Source organism: Hibiscus syriacus, unplaced genomic scaffold (genome assembly GCF_006381635.1).
Source record: "Hibiscus syriacus cultivar Baekdansim isolate YM2019G1 unplaced genomic scaffold, ASM638163v2 tig00110893_pilon, whole genome shotgun sequence".
Taxonomy (NCBI): domain Eukaryota; kingdom Viridiplantae; phylum Streptophyta; class Magnoliopsida; order Malvales; family Malvaceae; genus Hibiscus; species Hibiscus syriacus.
Genome location: NW_024062901.1, coordinates 4,038,570 through 4,043,993, shown reverse-complemented (window position 1 = coordinate 4,043,993; position 5,424 = coordinate 4,038,570). Strand labels below are relative to the sequence as shown.

Genomic DNA, 5,424 nt, shown 5'->3' with positions numbered 1-5,424 from the left:
AAATATGATTTAAATTTAAAATATTAATTTTTTTTAGATTTCGTGCTCAAGATTGGGAAGAAAAAGATTACCGCAGAATGAGAAAGTCGATCTACGGTGAAACATGGAAATGAAAAGAGAGAAGGTGTGGTATACCTACGAAGTCGATGAGAAGGCGGCCGTTGCAGTAACGGCCAACGGGGTGGCCGAAGTAAGACATTCCATTTGAAGGAGGAGCTTGACCGAATGCAGCTGACAAGCCTCCGGTGTCGGAGTTGGAGTCGCTGAAGTTGAATACTGCTGGGAAATGGCATGGGGTTTTAGTGATTACCACCGGGGGTGGGTTGAGGTTCACTAAGGAGAGGCCAATTATAGCCACAACTAAAATGGAGGACCGATCCCAAGCCATACTAAAAGATTGGAAAGAGAGTGAGATTTTGCAACTCGATGAAGAGAATGGCCTACTTATATACTATACAAATATTATATAATAACAACAAAAAAAAGATTTTGAGTTCCCCTTTCATACCTTTTTTAGGGATGCTCAAGATTAATCACCAGTCCTTACAATATTATATATGTCGTCTTAAAAGAGAGAGAATAACAATCCTTCTTCGAAAAAGTGTTATATACATGTTTTTCAAGAAAAAGTTGACGATTGTAGTTTGTAAAGTCAGTGAAAGAAAGCTTCATTATTTGCAGGATTCGTAAATAAAAATATACATGATCAGTTGATTAATGCTAGAAAAATAAAGGTTCCATGTCACGCAAAAACAAAGAAAGCAGCCTGAAATTCACCAACCACCTCAACACTAGACTCTTCTCTATAACATTCCAGAGGAAGATTAATGAAAACTGGTGAATCACACTGTTTCTTAAGCAAAAATTCCAGTCCCTATCAAATATAGACTCCTTGCTCTACAAGGAAAACAAAAATAGCCAAAAACAAGGGGGAGGGGTGAAAAATGGTGGAAAGGCAAGTTTTACATGAGAGTGCCTAGATTATCGCATAGTTCCTTGTTCCAATACTCAAGAATCCTTGCTCCACTTTACCAGAGCAATATAAACAATAAGGTACAAAATATTATTGGTCCATCTTCTCAAAATTAATTTGACAGAATGCAACGAAACAATTCCGATCGTGCTTCACCATCTGTCCCTTGATCCTGGCCTGCAATATTTAAAAAACAGAGAAACCATAATTTCGTTTGTCTGGTTTCTATGAGCAGATGTGCAGTGTTGCAGCAGCAGACTCTAATATTACAATGTGCATGACATGACTACAAATGGCAGAACATAGTTAGACGACTCAAAAGAAGAAGACCTACAGATCATGGAACCAGACGAAATTAAAGCGAATGCTTCATTTGATTAACATGTATCGGTTCTAGACAGGGACAGAATAAAATGTATCTTACGAACCTCGGTTTCTAATTCACCCAATAAGAAAAAAAGCTTCAAAGATGCTCGAAAAAGGACTTAGAATAATACATCACACTCTTAAACTTGCAAATTCTCCTGATTATTTATATCAATGAAATGGTTGGGGGGGGGGAGTGGGTGAAATACTCGGATAAGGAGGCTAAGTTTTCCATGAAGATTGGGTAAAGAAACCGAAGTAAAGGTATGAAAGATATAACTGCTGATATTTATACCCTTACCTGTCCATATCTCTGTTTCCCTGAAATCTCTATCCCGGCCACCTTGAAATGCTCCCTTAAATCCTCTTCGCTCATCACCAGGTGTCCATGCTCTGTATTACCACGAGATCTAGGCCTATCCACGAACTCCACACTTCTAGAGCCATCAATAGATCCAGACTGAGAAGGAGGTCTGTCAGGGAAGCTGCCGGTCCTGCCAGCTCCAGAACCAGGCCTTTCAACAGATTTCTGCCCAAATCTAACTTTGTTTTCCAAATCTTGGATCAACACCTCTAATTCCCTTTCCTTATGAATAAGTTTTTCACTTAAAGAATGTTGGTCCCCAGCAGATTCTGAACTTGGTGTCATTTTTTCTCAAGCTCCTTCTTTAAATTATTTATTTCCTCTTTCAATATCTTTTCCTCTCCTGTTTCCGGCCTGAAACGTTTTTTCTCATTAGAAATGAAGAACATAATGGCGTGGGCAATATATTCAAAAGTTGCTTGCAAACAAGGAACAAAATGAAATTGGCACAATGACAAGCGAGCCATTAGAACAATTAGAGCATCTGACACCATCTAAAGATTACAGCCTTACACAGGAAATCACAATGAATCACATCAATACAGCAAAGCATTCTGTTATCACAGAAAAATGGAAATCACAAAAATTGAAAAATAAGCAGGCAGCGGCTTACAAACATTTGCATGATAATCTCGCAAAAGAATGAAAGATGATACATTAAGTTAACTCAAAGGGGAAATCAAGCCATGCAAAAGAAGCACAAAGCTTGAAATATCACATGATGGCTTAAAAACAAGCACGTATAAGCATGAAAACAAAACGATACAACAGAAGGAATAACAACAAAAAGAATTTGAACTAAAACAAAGCACTTCAAGTACCACAAAGAATAGTAGAAGCCTAGCAGTGTTTCAACAAAAATGCTTTGATGGAACCAAAGGGTAGTAATACCATCATGCCTTATAATCTTGGACCGGAAAAAACAAATTTGAAGGCAATAGGTAACTGCCTCCTATGTAACCAATGCATATACTACTTACATATGGTCCACAATTTCAGTACATAAACAACTACTGAACAGTAAAAAGGATCGTGATTTTTGTTGTCTTCATGCACCCAAAGGCAACAAGCGGCAAAGATAACTAACAGCAACACTGAATTTAGAATATGCAAAGAAATAACTAAACCTAGCTGTCAAGAAAATGAAAATATAAAGAATCCCCTGGCCCAAAAAAAATGGAAAGAAAAATATTGTTACTCCCCTAACTCACCAATAATGCGGAAAAAAAAATTAACAGCTTCTCATTCAACAAGCCCCAGTGCTTATTGAGCATAACCAAGAATATATTCAAGTCAATATCCAGTTGGTTGTGTATTCATAATGAAATAAATTTTAGAACAAAACAGTACATGTAAATTTAATGGATGGAAAAGCTGCAAAAGCTCGACAGAGAGGCCAAACATCTGTCGGCACTTGAGTCAAAATTCATTTCCAAGATGGAGCCCTATACTGAACAAGTACTTCAGTAACCATATGCACTTCAAATAAGAAGAAAGATCCGCTCAGAAAAAAATGTGTTCAGTTAATTTGTTGTTTGCAGTAACATACTAAACATATCAATTCTGTGCTATAATACAGATGTAAGCACAGAAAGAAAAGTGTCTCCTAGAAACTCTATCTGCCCCAGCCCCCAACAAAGAAAAGCAAAAATGGAGATCCTAAAACAACTCAAGTCCAAGCAGAGTGAGAGACACGTGTGCACAAACCACTGTATTTTACACGATACTTAAACTCACTTAAGAACGACTGAAACCTCTGCATGTAATAGACAGAGGGATGTTGTGGTATTGGAAAATCACATGCTTCAAGGCAACAATCTGAACATGAACTATGATTTAGTGATTTATAGAAAAAAAAGAGAAACCACCAAAAAGATTAAAAATAATTCATCATATGATATTTGAACTGTTCTAGATCAACTTCAAAGTCCTAGCATTAAAGGATTTCTTACTGACAAAAATAGTATTGTATACCCATGGATTAGGGAGTATAAAACAATGTGCAATGACGACAAAGTGGCAACAACTAAGGCAATTTACTGAAGCAAATATGGTAAGAACTTTGAAACCATCATTAACAATTAACAACATTAAATGAAACACTCAAAATCAGTCACAATTCAAACAAAATCCCACAGGAACAAGTTTGCCATAATTTATGAGAAAAATGATAGAGAAATGAAATGGAACCTGTCAATCCTGCGACGGTCTAAATCAAGATCAATCTTACGCCAGTGACCTCGCTCTTCCAGCAAACTTCTCTAGGCTTGGCAGCACCGAAAGGATTGAGTTTTGGCCTAGTTGATTGCATTTTCAAACCCTTGCTGCTGGGGACCTTCGGACCTGTTAGATTGTGCACTCGATGGCCTGCTGGAATGAGCGCTGGTAGGCCTACTAGTTTCCTTCTTTGCTTCAATTTCAGAATCCAGCTTCTTCCAATCCAACCCTTTTCCGCTAACACCTCTTCCCTGGGCTTTGCTGCCCCAAAAGGATTCGATCTATTTGTTTTAACCACAAGCTCATTCACCTCCCCTCGCGGTGGATCAAACTAATCTAGGCCTGTCCTCTCCGATTCCACCTCCACCACGGGACCATCTATCAGGCTCCGGTCCGGAGTCGCGAACACCACTTCGGGACCATCTATCAGGCTCTGGTCCAGAGTCACGAAAACCTGAACCAAATGTCGAAGATCGAGTTGGATTTGACCGTTTTCCAGCCACCCAATTATCAACCTCATCAGCCTTTGAAAATCCACCACTTCCTCCAGTTCCAAGCACCGTATCGATTTGCCCGCCCGAATCCAGCAAAGGACTTGCTTTTTTTGCCATCGCCCAGTTATCCACCTCATCGGCACGCGAGGGCTGATCAAAATCAGAAACCCTAGAAGGCGGACCCCGTATTTCTTCATTAAAACCTCCATGCTGCCTCCTTCCAGAGCCCCAAGATCCGTAGCTATCTTCACGGTCACGCATACCCCGACCCGCACCTGGACCCGACCTCCCGTAAGATGAAAACCCACCTCCGAGACGTCCATAATGCAATTCCTCGGAGGAACGTTCTTTGGGGCGGGTAGGGAGGAGCATCATCTCTTCGGGTGTCAGCCTATTGTGTTCCGTCACCTTAGCACCACCCAATCCGCCCCCGCCTGATGACGAGTAAATCCCCTTGTTAAACTCCGACAGAGTCATTTTCTTATTCTTGGGCTTCGCCCTAGCGGCTTCCTTCAGGCTAGGGAAACTCTGAGATTCATCCGTGGGCCCGGGAGCTTCCGCAGCCGCACGTTCCTCCGCTTCTTCTCGTTCGGCCTCGGCGGCCCACGCGCCGATGCGGCCCCCAGGGTTTCGACATTTTCGGGAAATATTATTTCTTCCCTTTTCTTTGATATTTTGTTTTCTTTGAGATGTGCGAAAAGATTAAGAGAATAAATGAGACAGGTCTAAAAGAGAGGGAAAATGAAATAATTAAGCTGGGGCTCCGTTAATACATCCGGAGCTCCAACCGCAATCCATGGACCGTAAGAGCGGGTTACAGTTATTTGTATATTTATATTTGCGCCGTTAGTCCACTATACTTTATTAATTAATTCAAATTATATATTATTTACATTATAAAATTAACAGAGGCGGGCTAGAGGGAGCACAATATGTGTGATGGAACATGGTCCTGAAATAGCAAGGGCTCCAAATAATTAGATTTATTAAAATAAAAATCTCATTTTTTT

The 5,424-nt window shown here is 40.1% G+C and overlaps 1 pseudogene; it reads right to left on the bottom strand.

The window, feature by feature from the left end:
- Positions 1–769: 769 nt before the first annotated feature.
- On the bottom strand, positions 770–5,066 carry LOC120144953 (annotated as a pseudogene).
- Between the last annotated feature and the right edge of the window lie 358 nt (positions 5,067–5,424).